We start from the raw sequence: 19,459 nt of genomic DNA on the forward strand, positions 1-19,459 counted from the left end.
AGTGTCATTTGAGGATTGGAACTTTACAGATTTTGCCAAAAAGGGGATTTAAAATTCAAGTATCAGTGAAGAATAAACTTTTAGTATTTTGGAGGTAGGTAGGGTATGTCTTCTGTCTGAGGAACATACTCTAAGTGATTCACTACTACTGAAGACCTGGAAGAAGTGATAAAGATGAACTCTTGATGAAAATATATGAGTATATGGAAGGATGCCAAACAATTCCAAAAATTGGTTTAAGATCTTTTGAGCACTTGCCTCTGACTTTGGTATTTCCCAATGATTTACATCATTCCTCTGGTGTTTTATTATTTTCCACAAAAGTTAACTAATATACCTCTCAAGACAAATGAGGTTCATTGTTTGCCACGGAGCACATGTTGGTGTTAGTCAAACTTGGTCCTTGATCCATTTTCTTTAGTTGTGTACAAAACAGGGTTACCAAGTTACTCCATGGTCTCAAGTGATTTATTGACTGAGGCATAAATTTGTTGGCAACTAAGATTTTATCTAAGTAACTCAAATTGACACCATATAGAATAAGCTACCTTATATTCATCATAAAACGAGCAGTTTCTTTCTGGAACTTGGGAGCCTATTAAATCTTAATCTTTGGAACATCTAAAATTCAGTTATCATACTATGAAATAAATAATTGTGCCCAGACTATAATATCTATAGATGAATTCTGAGGAAAAAAATGTATAGCTAATAATGACATTTGCTTTTAAGATAATCATGGGTAATATAAACAATTAACTGAATCATACATATATTTATGCAAATGCCAAAACATTGGTGGAATTGCATAAAGTCTGACATATAACTTTTTATGTTGCCATGTTAGAATTGATGAAATTGATTTGTTTGAATGTGGCCAGGGTACAAAATGAAGGGTAAAATAAGCTTATTTATGAAAGAGAGTGAGAATGCTAAAATCAGAAAATGAGGGAACTTGATTTTCAATTCTTTTATATTTGTTACTACATAGGTTCAACCTCAAGGAAAAAAACAAAACAAAAACAAAAACAGAATTGCATCTCCAGTTTGGAAAGCCTTTGCCTCACTTTTCTAACTCAAAGTTTAAAGCGGTATGATACAGTAGAAAAACAAACGGATTCAGAGTCTGCTAACTTAAGATTTAGTGCCATCTTTCTCAGTAGCAATTAGATGAAGTTACATAAGGATCATATAACTGTTTTGTCTTCACTTTCCTGAATAACACCTACTTCCTAACTTTTGTAAGAGTGGCAGTAAGTAATTAGGGAAGATGCTTTAAAGAATTTTAACATATGGCAGAAACATAAAGCATTAAAGCTATTATACTAGATGTTAAAGATTGAGAGAGTTGACCTGTTGGTGGATGGAGCCTTATGTTTCATCTTCAGAGGGTCAGTAAGGTGGGGCTGCAGGAATTGGGCTTTGGAGCGACAGGGACCCAGATCAAATCCCTGCCTTTGCCCGTTATAGTCTTCCCGAGGTTAGGAAGTCATTTAATCCTCTTAAGTATCCATTTCCTTATCCATAAATGGAAATAAAATTATGAGTTTTAACTAATATGTGTAAATGACCTAGGATGGTGTCCAAAGCTAAATGAAGCTCATTAATTTCCTTTCTGGTTCATTTTCTTTAATCACTGTGTTCTTTTCAAATATTTATCTATAATATTTTTGCAATCAATTATGTGCTGCAAAAATTTGAAAAGTGTATTTGTTATCCCATTTTACAGCAAGATCACATGGTGACATGAAGGAAAATCTCAGGCTTAAACGTTTCTAATACCATAACAGCAAGGTGATAGCTGATAGCCTCCAGGAATCAATGTGATTTCTTCTTTTTGTTCTTTTCCTACCTGATCTTCCTAATCTTCCTACCTTACTTAAAATCTTTACACCAGCTCCTCACTTTCCCATTTCCCTGCTTTCTTTATCTTCATGGCATTTATAACCATCTGTTATGTTCCATATTTATGTATAAATTAGTCTATTATTTTTGGTAGTATATAAACTCTGTGTGAACAGGAATTGATTATTTTGGATGTAACCTTCCCTTAATTAAAATTACTAATTATTTTGTATTTCCCAAAATAAAAGTTGGGATATTTTAGGAATAAAATACTGTGCATTTAATTTATTGCAAAAGAAAATATATTTAAAGAGAGTGTGTATGTCCTTTTAATAAATGATTTTAAACTTACTTTGTCATGTATATAATAGGCATAGCTAAAAATTATGCATCCTAGAACTGTGTGGTTTTTAAAATACAGCACATTTTCCATGCATGGAGATTTTTACTGCAGAAAGGTATCAAACATGACAATCTGACAATCTGTCATTGGGATGCCACCACTACTTTTCCCAGATCAACTGACAAGACCTCAGCCGGGTTCTTACAGGTTACTTAAGAATACTTCTAGAGCCATCCTTGGCCATGAAGTTACTGTTGGAACTATTCTTAAACCATGCTATCACCATGCAAGGAAGCTGCAGGTTTTGAAAAATCAGGAGTGGGATTATAATGATTTAGACCTTCTTACTGTTAGGGAGTGAAGGTGGTTATAATACTATAAAAGCACTGGGTCTTACACACTTTTGTGAGAAGGATCTGTGTGCCATTAATTAAACCACAACTTCTACTATTAGATATTATTAAAGAGACCAAACCCAAGAGACTAAGAATAACCCTCACCCTACTGTGGACTTGGATTCAACGTGTAGAATTGGGTTATTCCAATTATAGTGTATAGAAGAGAAAATAAGTTGTGTAAAAGGCTAGGCAGAAACAATACATTTATTTCTTACTAACAAAAATTTTTGCTTTACAAATAATGTCAGAAATTTAGTATTTAAAATGGAGATTTATATTTTAATCTTGTGTTATTTTTCTATGTTGACCATATAGAAGAACATGGGTTTTCAAGTAAAAATATACTACTAGTAGACATCATATGATATGAAGAGGAGCTGGAAGTGAGCCTCAAAGCTCAAAATGTGAATGTTTTCATGCCCACTATTTCTAAATAATAATTATTATTAAATAATTATTATTAATTATTGTAAATATTGTAGTATACATCTTAATTCATCTATATACCTGTAAAATAAGAAGACTTATCTAGACAATCAAAAAGCTTTTAACCCAGTTGGCCTACAGGTAATACTATACTATCAAATTCTATTTTAATAAATATGTGAAGTATAATTCTCTATATGTTCATTATAAGAAGCATGCGTATTTTGTGTTAGAGGTGTAAAGTGTACACATTATAAAGTTGGTTGTTCCTATGCACTTTTGTAGAAATGCTAAGGTCTAAATTTGCTCTGTTTTAAGTGCACTGAGCAACTTTCTTTGTGGAATGTACACTTGTTGTGACATCTTATTCTGATGAAAGAACTAAACCCTTTGGGAATGAAAGCTTAGATAATATTTTATACAATATTTTAAATTCTCTTGGTTGTTCAAACTGCATTTTTCTAAAACAGGATATCTGTTAAGTGTTTTAAGCATCTTTAATAAGCAGTAGTCTCTCAGTGGAAGGGGAGAGCAGAGAACAAGAGAGTTTCTAATTAACTTTGTATTAAAAATAGTAATTTGACATTTACTTCTTAGTCCTTCTCCAACTGTCTACAGAATCTTGCTTTGCACACTATGGTAATCTTGCCTTAAATTGGCAGTGATTTGTACCATGTATGTCACTTTGAAACTTATATTCATGTTTATTTACCATAACCCTGATATTAGAGATATTTAAAAAGCCAAAACTTTAATCTCTAGTCAAGGATATTTGAGAACATAAAATACATAATGGATTAGAAGTATGTATTTCAGTGTTTAACCATATTTGCTTGTGTACAATATAATTGTGTCCATCCACAATACTGTGTGTGTATTTATATTTATATAACTGTAAGAGTGCTGAACTATAATCATATAGCTTCTTATAGAAAAATGTAGAAACATTTTATACTTTAATGATTACTGAAATTTCAAAGAACATATTTCCTTGTAATTCCTTCTGTGACTTTATTTCTCTTAAATATGTTTGGGTTAAGTTGCTTAAACTTTGGCTCACAAAAAATTTTTTTTCTCAGAATTCTTTCTTCATGATTTAAGCAGAATTGAAAAACTGGAGCAATAAAATCCAACAAATACATCTTATTACTTAATACTGCTTTATCTTCTCAGGGACACTAGCTGCTTTCGCTAGATAAACTTCAAACTCTCCAAATGTTTAAATTTCACATTTTGGAAACACTTTTTATTTAATGTCTTTTTTTATATCCCATATGACTTTTAAACTTATGACATTCATCCTTTGACATTCTGCAAAGGAAACATGAATTAATCATTGAGTTTGTCCAGCAAGGGGAGCGGCATCTTACACTGATACTGATACTGATACTGAGCTTCCAGCAGGGCACACACAAGCTGTGCCTGAGATTATAGCACAAGAAAACATCCCAACAGCTATTGCATTGCTGCTTGCTCAATTCCCAGTCTCCTGAAATTCTAGGCCTTGATAGTACAGGGGTGGACTCTATGCTTATGTAATGTTGACTTTGTTATTGCACTTTCTGAAAACATAGAGGTTACTGTTAATAGCAATGCAAACTGGGCCAGGGGTTGCGGTCCATCTTTTGAAAGCATTTACAGGAAATGGTTTAATAAACCATTGTTATTTTTACAAAAATTATATTTTATTAATTAAGAATCACAAATGATTGTAAATATATAAGTATTTTTTAATGAAGTGTAGCTGGAAAGCAGATGATTTCATTACTGCCTACAATAATACAGATCAGCCTAGAAAGGGGAAGTATTTGTTAAAGAGCAGTGTTAGACTTTCTTTGAAAGCTGCCCAGAAAACAGATTTTATGTGAAGTAACTACTGTGCGGTTTCTCTCATACCCTGCTTGTAGTGTTAATGACTGCTTTTGTCAGCTTTGTAGCTCTTGCTTTTTTCCTTTTTTTTTTTTTTTTTTCCTGCTTTCTCTCACTGATTTGTAAGCAGTTTAAGACTAGAACCCTGTCACTTAACTCTTTGGTACAGTGGTTCTCCACATCCATGGTTCTGCATCCATGGATTCAACCAACCATGGTTGGGAAAATATTAAAAAAAAAGAAAAATTCTAGAAAGTTCCAAAAACAAAACTTGAATTTCCTATGAAGAAAACTATTTATGTAGCATTTACATTGTATTTACAACTATTTACATAACATTTACATTGTATTAAGTATTCTAATGATCTAGAGATGATTTAAAGTATATGGAAGGAGAGAAATAGGTGAGGGAGATTAAGAGGTACAGAGTTCCAGATACAAAATAAATGAGTCACAGGTATAAAATGGACTGTGGGGGGAATATAGTCAATAATTATGTAATATCTTTGTATGGTGACAGATGATAACTAGACTTATCATGGTGATCATTTTGAAATGTATAGAAATATCAAATCACTTTGTTGTGTACCAGGAACTAGTGTAGTGCTGTAGGTCAATTATACTTCAAAGCAAACAAGCAAACAAACTCATAGAAAAATAGATCAGATTTATGGTTACCAGAGGTGGGGGGTTTAAGGAGGGGATATTAGAGGAAGGCAGTCAAAAGGTCAAACTTCCAGTTATAAGATAAATAAGTACTAGGGATGTAATGTACAACCTGATAAATATAATTAACACTGCTGTATGTTATATATGCAAGTTATTAAGAGAGTAAATCCTAAGAGTTCTCATCACAAAGAAAAAAAGGTTTTTTTCTATTTTTTTATTTTGGTGTCTATATGAAATGATGGCTGTTCATTAAACATATTGTGGAAATCATTTCATAATGTATGTAAATCAAATCATTATGCTGTATACCTTAAACTTATGTAGTGCTATATGTCAATTATATCTCAGTAAAACAAGAAGGAAAAATTTAAAGTATATAGGAGGATGTATATGTGTTATATGCAAACACTGAACCATTTTATATAAGGGACTTGAGCATGCGGGGATTTGGGTATCCATGGGGAAGGGATAGAACCAATCCCCTGTAGATACCAAGGGAGGACTGTATCTCCCTTCACCAAGGAATGGAGTTTTGAATGAGGTAGATACAATAAATGTTGATGCTATAGGTCATTTATGCAGGTAGAAGTATGAAGCTTCATCAAGATGATGGAACTTATCCAGAGAAGAATACACAATTCCACTCCCTCTACTCCTTTCCAACCTTGGAAGTTACAAAGAATTAAGTAACTTAATGCTGTGGGATAATGATGGGTCTGGGAGATGGAAATTCTACCCTTAGTTCTGCCATGAGCTAGCTATGGGATCTTGCTTTGTTTTGCAAAGTGAGGATGTTGGACCAGTTGATTTTTAAATTACCTCCTAGTTCTAAGATTAATTCTTTTCTAATGAAGAGCACTAGAATATCCTTACAGTAATTCCCTATGCCAGGTAATAACTCTCCTAAAACTCTGGAACGTAGGACTTGATTTCACTCTAAGCTGAAATCTTGTGATGTTATCCACAAAATGGACTACAATTTTAGTACCTGTATTTTATTTTATTTTATTTTATTTTATTTTTTTACGGTACGTGGGCCTCTCACTGTTGTGGCCTCTCCCGTTGCGCAGGCTCAGTGACCATGGCTCACGGGTCCAGCAGCTCCGCAGCATGTGGGATCTTCCCGGACCGGGGCACGAACCCGTGTCCCCTGCATCGGCAGGCAGACTCCCAACCATTGCGCCACCAGGGAAGCCCTAGTACTTGTATTTTTAATGATATAAAAAGATGTTTTTAAATCTAGAAGTGTTTGTAAATTTTTTTTGTTTGTTTTTAGGTAGTTGTTTTGCTTCATTTTAGTAATATGGCATGACTTTACATTTTTCTTTTCACCTTTACCAACAGTCAATAGTAAACTTTCTAAATTGGCTAATAGTTATGAACAAGTCTTAATCACAATGTTCACGTACTACAGATAGTAAAAAGTGTTCAATCCACATATATATTTTATTCTAATACTTGTGTGCCCTTCAGTGTTGCCAGAATCATTTGTGGATGGAACAATTGATGCCTTGCCATGGTAAATAGACTAACCCCCAGCAAACAGACCACTAATACTTAATGTTAATAATAATGCTAAAACAATCCTGCTATTTTATTATCCTCTATGTCATCAATTTTCCATTTGTTTTTTAGGGTATCCTTGAAGATTAATCAGAGAACCACTCACGTGCCTCAAGGTAGGAAAAAGAACCCTTTTTTGATTATAAAATATGTTGTATTTGTTTTAGCTATGTTTTAATACTTCACTCCCCTTGTTATATATAGATAGAATTGATGTTGCTTATTCTGCAAACCTGAAAAATGTTATGTCTACTTACCTGTTAAACTTGAAATCATCCAACACATAGTGTTTAATCATCAGTTTGAATTTTTCTTCCATACTATTACATACTACTACAGTTTATTATATCTTTTAGAGTTTATGTTTTACTGCAGATAGAATTTATTCAATATTTTACATTTTTGTATTACCTTTTTCATAATTTTAGGGTAGTTTGACATTACCATATACTATTTCCATGTATCAGGAAGATAATTATATAATACATACACTTAGGTATACTAATATATGCCATATATTGTTAGAAACTGAGATACTCTAGCCTACCATAATTTCATAGCTTTCTTCTTATTTTAAAACTGTAATTTTTGAAGAAACCACCAAAGTAACCATAAGTATAATTAGCTATCATGATTTAGTAAACTAAATGTTAATTTGGAAGAATTTACTTCAGTATTAGCATTTCTTAATAAGAGTGCCGGAAAACGTGACCCTTTTCTTGGCTAGGATGTATGTGAAGATAAATTTAGAATTTCTAGTCTAGTAAATAACTTCTCTGATAATAGCTTAATTGTAGCTATTTCAAACCAAATTGTTTAATTGTGATAAATCATATGCAAATTGTTCAGATGTAGGTCAACCTCTCACTCCTTCATTCTAGCACCTCTTTTCTAATTCAAGACAAACCACTCAATGCCTAAAAGAGGTAGAATGGTACAGATTAAAAACATAAGACAAAAACAAAACAATAATAACAGAAAAATCAATAGTGGGCTAGGAGCCACAAAGATAGCAAGGCAGGTTACATTTATTTTACCTTAGCTGATGATCTCTTATGCTGTGTTTGTACACTATCATTTGCTCACTGTTCATGAGATTTGTGGGTGACAAATCATGGTGCCTCTAGGATGCTAAGTTTCCTCAACTGTATTTATTTTTGGTGATCTGGTTGAGTGACACAAGTGGGACTCAGTGATGGGAAAGAATGCCTTGTGTGGCTCTGGGGAGGCCAACTGAGATATATTGCAGTTGTATAAGGTCTGGAAATCCTTTATTTTCCTAACTGCTACATTCTAGTTCTAATCTATAGTTGCCTTTGTGATGGGTCATTGTATCACTTTCTGATGAACAGCTGAGATTTTATGAATTCTATTTAATCATTATATGTTGCCTACTATACTTTGAAAGAAAAAAAAAATTCCAGTTTCTAAAGCATCAAAAAATGATAAAGCAGATTCATGAGTTTGTTACATTTGCTGTCTTTTACCTCTAGGTGATTATTGCTGATAGTTTTGGTATATTGACAGAAAATAGTGAGCATTGCTGGTTACTGACAAAAAATTATTTTGGCCTTAATGTTAATAAAATTAGAAATCTGCCTTACTATAAACATAATTTTTAAAATTATTCTTCATTGGAATTTGATTTAAGAATTTGAATTTATATTTTCATATAACATGATTTTAACATTTTCTCACATTGGTTTTGAGTTAAATTTTTCATTCTTGAAAAATTATTGAATGAAATTACTGACTTAAAAAGTGCCAATGATTTTTCTAATTCTTAGAGTGGGGAAAATAGATGGTGTATACTTTGTATTTCTTTCAATATAAATACTTTTGTTGTTTGAATTATTTAAAATTAAAAGTTAGAGAATTATAGAAAGTGATATTTCCCTCAAAGTTAGCTACTAATAAAGTTTGGGTGTTTATTCTTCCAGATTCCTTCTTTATATACATAAACATCAATGTCAATCTGTGCACATAATGCTTTCATACCATATGCATGATTCTGCGTTTCTTTAACATTTTAATTATGAAAATTTTTCTAAGTCAATATATGTTACCTATTTCATCCTTTTTAATGGCTGCATTTTAGACAACATTTTTGATGTACCATGATTTATTTAACAGGCCCTCTAAACTTTGTTTTAATAGAATTTTATAATAGAATGAAAGCAGGCCTTCCTTAATTACATTTTTGGCAGGCATACAAAAGAGTAATTCCCATTTGTATACTGAATTAGGAAATTAAAGAGTGAAGAAAAAGTGTTACAGTAAAGAGGCATAAAAAAATATTAGGTAATTGCACATAAATGGTTAGTGGAAAGAAGAGCTAATAATATAGATGTTCATGGAACCGTGTTTTAGATATGTAAAAGTAAAATTCTGATTTTTTTTCAAGGTTCATACCACATGACACACCTTCCATAGCTTTCAAAGAGACATTTCCCTTCATCCTCATTCTCACCAGTCTTACATCATTTTAACGCTTTGGGGAAAAATAGATCCCATCACACATGTTATGTCACATATTAAAATTCATCTCGCATTTATCTTTTTTTTTTCCCTACTTGCTGTTAACTCTTAGAGGGTAATGACTGTGGGTTACTCATATTTGAACTTAGTAGGTGCTAAATTGGATTGAAGTGTGAAAAGGGGGAGAAATCAGGTAGAAATGTTTAATCTTTCCAGAAGAAGAAGGTTCCACTATCTGCCTATTATCTCTGGAGCAAATACAGTAATAATTAATTCTTCTGATGAATGGGATACAAAGGATATAAACACGTGATTTTTGATATATAATGAAAGTTCTTTTAAACTGAATTTTAATGATTCTTAAAGGCATTCATGCTTAAAATCAGACCTAAGTGTTTCAGAAAAATATTTATAAATTTATGAAAAAATATTTGTATGGTACTGAGCTTATTTATACATTACCTCATATGGATCTAAAAACACTTTGTCATATTTAAAGTATTATACACATGTAAGACATTATTTTTATTGGTAAGACAGTAAGAAAGTTGGCTCTGTGGATTTAAAGTATGGATGGTTATTTACAAAATAGAAGTAATATATAAAAGAAGCAGTTCTTTATGTGAATTCTGTTAGAAGAAAGGGAATATTGCTTTTAATACTTGCATATAATGCAAATTGCTACTCATGCCATTTAAATGAATCTTAGACATCTCAATCAGCAAAAGTAGAGTTATTAATAGTTTGAATTATGCCTGAAAGAATCTCTGATTTCACATTAGTCTGAATTCAATAGTAGTGTTAATTTAAAATATCTGAACATATGTACCAATTTTTTTTAACAGGAAAATGAAAAATTAGTGGATGTAAAAGTCTCTTTTGAAACTGAATGTAATACCTACTGCATAATAACTTTTTTCCTCATCTGACTTGCAGAAGTCACTAGCCCCAAATTCTGGTTTTACATACATTTTACTGGACAAATCAGGAAGGAGGAAAGGATCTTGGTCAGTCTTCTAAATACATTTTTGAGCTTGTTTTGCTGACCTTTGCTTGACCAGAGCTTGAACCCTTAGTATTTCTGATGTATGTTTTTATACTGTCTTTGTTCTCAAAGCTCTCCAGCTCTCTATTTGGCAAGGGTTGTAAATTCAAGTATTTTTTGGACCCATGAATATAACAAAAATGGGTATAACAGGCCAGTATTGTACAATAGGGAGTGGTGTGGACTGAGGAAGAGATGATCACATGCTCAACATCCAGAGGCTGCTTCTGCTCATTGCAGTCAAATATTCTAACTGTATGTTCCAGTAGCCATAATTTCTAAAGGTAAAGGGAATTAAATATTGGAATTTCTATGTGAAATCTCACAGTTTTTGAATATGGGCTCAGATTTTAAATGTTGGGGAAAAAAAGAAAAGCATGTAAAGCAATCATGATGTGCCCTAGATAAGCAATTTGCTACCTTTGCATAGATACCCTGTAAATACTTGCTCAATCAATGATTGAATTATAGATCTCAATAATATATAGGGAAATTAAAGAACACTCTAACCCTTGTTCTCCCATGTCCATTGGAAATTTCATATAATACTTACGGAGGGTCATAGCCATTAGCAACAAATTTGGAGACCTACCAGATAAGCCTTTTCAGTCTACCTCTGGATTCCAGAAAGGGGAAAGCAAGAGTGAACCTTTGTTAAAATATAGTATGATATGCAAAAGAATGATGGTTAAGAGACATCATTTTTTGAACACATTTTTATCTTACCCCCAAATTCATCTTATGCTATTAATTTATTACCATCTTTTCTTTAATTCAAGCCTTCTGCAAATCTTTTGTCATTTATTAATTTTAAAGAAAATGGTGAATTAAAATAATGAATCAAAGGGAATTCAAACCCAAGGGAAAAATAAAAATCACACATGCAAATCTTGTCACATAATCATTAATGAATAAACATGGATCCAATGGACTCTGTTTTATCTTTTGACCTTCAAGATTTACTTATTTTTTTGAGATCTCTTCTGCTTTCCTTCTGGACAAACTCACCCTTCCCTCTTTTATTTCAGTCCCTTATATCACCACACATTTCACTGCATTTAATGGTACCTAATTACGGTTGCTCTCATGTCTCTCTTCCCAAGTAGACTTGAGAAGCTCAAGGCCAGAAACTATCTTTTAAAGATCATAAACTTATAGAAAATTTGCAAGTACAGTACAGATAACTTTTTCCACTGAACTGTTTGAAAGTAAATTGCCAACCTAATGCCCCATTACTCTCAAGTACTTTAGGATGTGTCTCCTTACAAACAAGGACATTTTCCACACAACCACAATAAAATAATCAATATCAGGTACTAAAGACTGAATTGCGCCCCCACCCCCCATTCATATGTTGAAGCCCTAACCCGCAGTGTAACAGTATTTGGAGAAGGGAATTTGGGGAGTTAAGTAGGTTTAGATGAGGTAATAAGCATGGTGCTCTCATAGTGGGATTAGTGCCCTTATAGGAAGAGATGCCATAGAGTTTGTTTACTTTCTCTGCCATGTGAGAGCAAAAGCAAGAAAGAAAGTTCTCACTGAGGAGGAACTGGTTAGCCCCTTGATCTTGGACTTGCCAGGCTCCAAATCTGTGAAAAATAAATTTATGTTGCTTGCGCCACCCAGCTGACCACAGTTTATTAAGGCAGCTGGAGCTGACTAACACATCAGGAAGTTAACACCAATACATCACTACTGTCTAAGCCCCATTCAAGTTTCACCAGTTGTCCAAATAAATTCCAACTATTGTTCTTTGGAGTGTAAGAATTTGTTTCCAAATGATGTGCCTCGTTCGATAGTTTCATTTTATTAGTTTCCATGAGTGTGGAAAAGTTCCACAGACTTCCCTTGACTTTCACGACCCTGATGCTTTTGAAGATTACATTACAGTTGTTTTGTAGTACAGCCTTTACTTTGGATTTGTTTGATGCAGGGACCATATTTTATGCAAATTTGGATCCTAGCATCTAGGGCAGTGTCTGCACATAGATGATGTTCAATAAATGCTAGTTGAGGAAATAATTAGTGATTGAAGAACTCCGACACTGAATCACTTGCATAATGCCAATAGCAACGATTTCAAAACTTTAAAGAGAAAAATGTAAAGCATGTCCAAAATAAGAAAAAACACAAATTCTCATGTCTTCTGGTACTGCTATTGAGATCTGTTCTTTAATTCATTTAGTAAGCATACATACACTGGCTATTATGTAAGTTAATACCAGTTTCTTTAGAGCAGTGCTTCTCAAAGCATGGTCTGTGGACTGCTTCCAGTTCACACACTGTTTCTGGTTCATGATGACCTAAGTAGAGAAATTGGTGATAAGCATTTAGAAGACCTTTTTAGCATGTTGACAAAGTGGCTCTATTTCTGCTGAATCTAATAATTCTAAAGAGATATTAGTAGATATATTTTATCTGATTTTCTTTTTTATTCCATTTTCTAGTAATTAATTTACATTATATTTGCCATATTATTGATTCACAATGAATTAGAAGTTTAAAATGGGTCATTTATCACAGTTCGTGGTCATTCCCATTAGAGTAAAGTGCAATTAAAGTGGGCTAGAACTTAGTGGGATTTGACCTTGCACCTGAAGAATGGGTAGAATCTTACTAGTTTAAAAATTAGAGAAATGGATAATTCAGGCATAACAAAGTGTAAGAGTAAGCCTGTGTGTATTTGCATTATATGTGTGAAAGTGTGCTCTTATTTGCATGCTTATGTGTATTGGATGGGTATTATTGAATGGAAGACAGGAATTTAAAAGACAGTAAGACCTCATGATTCTAATACTGAGTGATAGCAACTCTTCCCGCATCTGATTGCACTGCATCCCAAAACAGTAGCATTGCCCTCTATAGAACATTCTCATGTTCCCCCTTTCCTTTCTGAAAATGTTCTTTCCCTTGAGCACCAGAGATTTAGAATTCCCATTGCTGGCAAAATACTGATAAGCTGCTCTGACCAAGAAAGTGGCCAGTGCTGCTATTACCACTTGTAGATGACAGAGCTTATGCACAGATTTCCAAATATTTAAATGGAAAAAGGAGAGATGTAATTAGAAAAGAGGAAAAATGATGAGAGAAAGAATAGAGTGAACATAAGAAATACTGATAGGGGGCTTCCCTGGTGGCGCAGTGGTTAAGAATCTGCCTGCCAGTGCAGGGGACACAGGTTCGAGCTCTGGTCCGGGAATATCCCACATGCTGTGGAGCAACTGGGCCTGTGCACCACAGCTGCTGAGCCTACACTCTAGAGCCTGCGTGCCACAACTACTGAAGCCCATGCGCCTAGAGCTCATGCTCCACAATTAGAGAAGCTACTGCAATGAGAAGCCCACATGCCGCAACGAAGAGTAGCCCCCGCTCGCTGTAACCAGAGAAAGCCTGCACACAGCAACAAAGACCCAATGCAGCCAAAAATAAATAAAATAAATAAATTGAAAAAAAAAAAAGAAATACTGATGGGGAAAAAGAATCAAAAAGGAAGGATGTATGATTGCATCAAGATTAACTTACACTGGCGGCTTTCAAGGACAATAACCTTCAGTTCAGTTCAAAACATGTTTATTAAGAAACTGTCATGAACCAGACACTAGACTCGGGGAATGAAAAGAAGAATAAGACACAAGAACTTGCCCTAGAATGACTTCAGTGTTTTGGGTAAGACAGATAAGAAAACCTGATTTCAATGTAGTGATTGGGACATTCATTGGGATATTCACAGGTACAGAGGAAAAGATGATCATCTAGCCTCCCAGGCTTCTCTGAAGAGATTATGCTCATGAAGGGTCTTGATGAAAATGATATCAAATTGATAAAAACAGGATGGGAAAGAAGCACAACTTGATAATCAGCACTCAGTCTAGGAGCTGGTACATTGTTGGTGCTGAATAAATAGTTGTTGAATGAATGAACAATTTAATTAATTAGAATGAACTGACAAACGAGGTAAATGCAACTCTAGAAAGAGGAACTAGGAAGAAGCGTGGAAGCATAACATAGAAGTAGTGAGTCAGGGAGAGCAGAAGATCTGCAGTCCTCCGTGGTGGAGTAAAAATTGTGTGACAGAGACATGTGAGTTGAGAATGGAGACATAAGTAGAAGGCAGGTATTGGAGACATTTCTCTGCAGTACTAAGGCCCCAGGCTTTATCTATGAGTAATAGGGATGTGACATTGGGATATTTGTACTGTTTGATTCTAGATGACTAAGTGTGGGGAAGACAAGATAGACACAGTGACACTAGTTAGGAGGCCAGCTTACTGGTCTTGACAAGAAAAGACAAAGATCTAAGATACAGCAATGAAGGAAAGGATGGAGAATGAGGAAGGGGCAGGTACACAGATTCAGGAGTCACTTGAGAAATAAAATCGATGGCATGTTTCACTTCTTTAATGGATAGTGTGGAGGGGGAGGGATAAATCACAGTGTAAAGGAAAAGGGTGAAAACTTGGACAATTCCTATATTTATGACTTGAGTTTCTGGATGAATGATGATATCCTAAATTGAGCTAAGGTATATGGAAGGACAAATAAGGAAAATAGGGAGAGACGTCAAAATGAACCCATTAAATTGAGGGGCCTGTTGAGGAAGAGAGGAGTTCAAAACTGGAGAAATGTGTGTACATATTTTTATATATGTATATATAAATATACATATATGTATTATGTAATATTACAGGTATACATATATAGCAAGGGTTTAATGTGTCAATTCTGTCTGCACAGGATCATGTAAAACTTTACTTTCTCATTAATTTATTGCTGTCAAATTAACTTACTGCTTGAATATATCATTTGAAACTCTAGTAATTCATTCCAAATTTCAAAACGTACCACAGAGAAAATGCTGTAACTTAAAACTGGTTCCAGACTTATGAAAACATCATGTGTCTCTGCAACCAAAGCCAAGAGGAGAACTGTGCCAATTCATGCCTGAACCTCTTTCAGTTTAATTACCTGGATTATTGAGGCAGAAACAACCTTTGTGCCTAATTTACCCTTATAATTGCCTTAGATCTCCACTTTGCCTTTCTTGTGGGTGTATTTCCATGTTCCACTGTTATTAGAAAGGAAAATACACTTCCTTTTTTGGTGGCCCCAGAAAAAAACATTTAAAACACACTTTACAGTCCAGAGAATTAACATTTTATCAGCCTCTGTATCTAGAGAGTAATATACTGAGCAAAGGGAAGAGCGTTGACCAGTAGTCACCTCATTGTCATCATGTGACAGTTCAGTTACCTCTTACTCTTTTTTTACAACCAACCCCAGTGACTCAGTCATATCAGTAGTGACCTTTGAGCATCTCCCAATTTGAGATGTCCAAAGACCAAATAGATTCTTAACTCTCCATATGTTTGAGTCAGTGTTGTAAAGGTTAGGTCTCCAGTCAATACACGCACCTGCAGGGAAACTGAAAATGGATTAGTCAACAGGAAGAGAATGCTTACCCTTCAGTCTCTCAACCACAAATTCAGCTTTTCCACATAGCAGTCCAAAACCTAAGAACTTCAACTAAATGGAGACATTAACAGCACAGACGTCATTACATCCCTAATATTTTACTCATAATACCTACTCAGTAATTTTTTTCAACTCAGTTAATGGAAAACCCAGAATGGTAAGGTCGTACATGAATAACTTATGATTCTCTCAGATTACCATTTTGGATTATCTTTTATGAAAGAGGTAGACAAAATTTATGTAATGCCATTCCTTTTCCCCTGGACACAGTCTGTGAGAACGAGTATTTTTAGTAATCAGTTTCACCTATCTTAAATATATAGACTCCAAAATGTACAAATCTAAGCAGAGTGTTTTAAAACTCAGAAATATTTAACAGTCCAAGTTCACAAAGCATGTGGGTAGCCTCTCATCATTTATTTTCATCCATTCAAGTGTTTATTCATTTGCTGATTTCATCAATGAGTACTGAGTGCATGCTCTGTACTAAGTTCTGTATTAGGCTTTACAGACTCATAGGCATAAGTCAGATAGTCTGTCCTCAGAGGGACGCACACAGATGTAAGAGCACAGAGGATAGCTTTTTAACCTTAATCTGTCTCGAAAACCTCAGGTATGGCTTCCCAGAAAACGGGATATGAAGGTAGAGATTTGAAGAGTCCGGCAGACTGACAAGATGGATAAGGGAGTTCCAGTTACATTAAACAAATATTAATGGCAGGAAAAACGCACTTGAGGAATAAACCATGTGATGTTGAGAAACACAGAGGATAGGTGGGGGAGGAATAAGAGAAATAGGCATGTGCCAGATAACAAGAGATTTGAATGCAATGCTAATGACTTTGAATTAAATTCTAAAGATGTTGAAGAACAGATGAATAAATATTAAGAATGGGCATGTATTGACCAGATTTACTTTTTAGAATGATCTCTGGAAGTTTTTGCAACTATGAAAGCTAAGTAAATTGATCAAGTAAGAAAAGTCAGTAAAGAGGAGAGTGATCAATGAATAGAAGAATAAGGAGAAGGTAACTGTGTAGGTTATCCAAGAGCTATTTTAGATGTCAGATTGACCACTCATGTGAGGGAGGTTAACATGAGCTGGAAATCTTGGATGACTCTCAAAGTTTGCAAGAAAGGTTGGGTAGATAAAGGTGCCATTAGCTGACTACAAAGAAGAGGTTTGGAGAACAGACAATGAGTTCAATTATGAACATGTTGAGAGGTTGATGTGTGTAAGGTACATTCAGTTAGTTATGCAGGTTGACTGTTGAATAGATAGAGAGAAACTTACACTAGAGCTAAACTGGAGATAGTGATTTGGGTATAATCCATATAGAGGTGGAAGGTAATTCACTGATGTAAGTGAAACAGTCCAGCGGTATACCTATGGCAGGAAGTGAACATAGCTTCAAACCATGGTGAGCCAGTAGAGTACATGAAATTATAAATGCAGGACTGATATGACAAAAGTCTCATCCGAAATCCTGTCTTTGAATATTAATGTGGGATGACTTCTTTCAAAAGATACCTTGTATTTTAAAAAACAAGGATCCAAATTCTAGGAAAAATCTTTCCCAAATAAATGGAAGAGCACCTAAATCTTGAAATATGTTCCATTTCTGTAAATCTTATTTTTAAACAATCCACTTTGTTTCAACTCAGAAGTAATTAAACTAATTCTGTTCACGTATGAGCACAAAAACATGATCAAGGACTACTCAGCACTCAGGATCCCACTTTTTCCTATCAGATTTTTTGTTTTTCTTAAATTTTATAGCACCCAACTCACTTAAAGAAGAACAACCTTCTCAAAGTGTGATGTTTTCAATGATCTAACTCACTCAGCCATGGCAGTATTTTTATACATTAGCTCATCAGAAAGAATGCCAATGATATAAAAATAAATGAGAGTAAAAATAAATTAAATATTTGACTTAATAACATATGCTTAACTCCTGTTTTGTTTAATGTCGCCTTCACGTGAATTAGCATAATCTAAAAGAATTATTTCATTTTCTACACTGTAAAACAAAGTTACAGAAAGTTTAAATGACCACAGAAAGAAACATGGTCTAGGAAGCCTTTTTTTTTTTTTCCTTTGAGAATTAAATAGGTTTTAGACAGCTATTAAATCTTATATAAAATATATTTAAGACAATATTTTAGTCAAGTTAATATTTGACTTTTAATTATTCCTATACACATTAGTGAGATCTTTGTGGGATCAATATTAGTAAAAAAAATATGAGGTTGAATGCCATAAAGATGAATCAGTTCCATAGTCTTAAAGTTTTTTAGAATTCATTATTACTCAGATTTTAGTATACTTCATTATCATCATTAAGATATTTTTCAAGCAAATTAGTTAACTTTTATCAAAACCAGATATAAAACCTAATTACTTAGTTTGATAATAACTTTTTTCTAATTTATGTTGTCAGAAAATTTATATCATTTTCATCATATTGTCATAATTGCCATTTAAAATATATATATATATTGGGCCATGCATGTCCAAGTCATAAATAAACAGATAAAGCCTCTGTCTTTTATAACACTCATTTGTATTCATACTAAAAACAATTTTTTTAGAAATTGGCTTCACAAACAAAAATAATATTTTATCATTTAAGATACTTTGAAGATCAGTCATTACTCATGAACACATTGGATGGGTTGATTCTTTGTTAACCAAAATTCTCACATCTTGTTCCCCTTCTGCCTCCATGCCTCCTCTCTCTTTGGTGGAATATTTTCTTGACCAGGCAGAGCCACTTATAGCTCTGACCTGTGTGTTGTCAATAAATATCAAGAGAATTTGGAATGTTTCCAAAACAGAACTTTAAAAAGAAAAAAACTTTCTAAAGGGGAAACACAAAAACAAAAGTCCCTTCCTCACCTCTCAACTATCATATGTTGTTTGTAAGTGTATGACTTTGAGGGTTGCAAAAGGACAGGGCAGGGGTGAGGGGAAGGTGGGACAATGTGCTTGTTTGAAGGACTGTTGAAAAATTATGCCATCCAAGACTGGTATTTTCATGAGTTTCTTGATGTAATATATAATTAAAATAAGGGTTTGCTTATTTTAATATTGCTCCAATCTACTTTTAGCAAGAGGCTTGTATCCAATTTTATGGAGTATATTTTTAATTTAGTGTCTAAAAATAAATCCCTCCTTAAGTTTAACTACTAACATATTTTTCCAGCTTAGGATTTCATGAGCAAAAAAAAGTTTGTATTTTTAGCGTCAATAACCCATTAGAATATAAAGTTTTTGTTATCTTGGGTTTAAAATAAGGAATTCATGTATTCATGGAGGTAAAAAATATTTAAGAGCACTTTTGACAA

General features: G+C 33.8%; 1 long non-coding RNA gene across 1 annotated transcript in view; it reads left to right on the forward strand.

Annotated features, from left to right (window-relative positions):
- Positions 1 to 19,459, forward strand: part of LOC309806814 — a 118,270-nt gene that overhangs the window by 47,480 nt on the left and 51,331 nt on the right. Inside the window, exon 2 of the long non-coding RNA XR_014294447.1 lies at positions 7,186 to 7,229. This is a non-coding gene — a long non-coding RNA (uncharacterized lncRNA). The remainder of the gene's footprint in view (positions 1 to 7,185; positions 7,230 to 19,459) is intronic.

The sequence above is a fragment of the Mesoplodon mirus genome, assembly GCF_964341445.2.
Source record: "Mesoplodon mirus genome assembly, chromosome: 6".
NCBI classification, from domain to species: Eukaryota; Metazoa; Chordata; class Mammalia; order Artiodactyla; family Ziphiidae; genus Mesoplodon; species Mesoplodon mirus.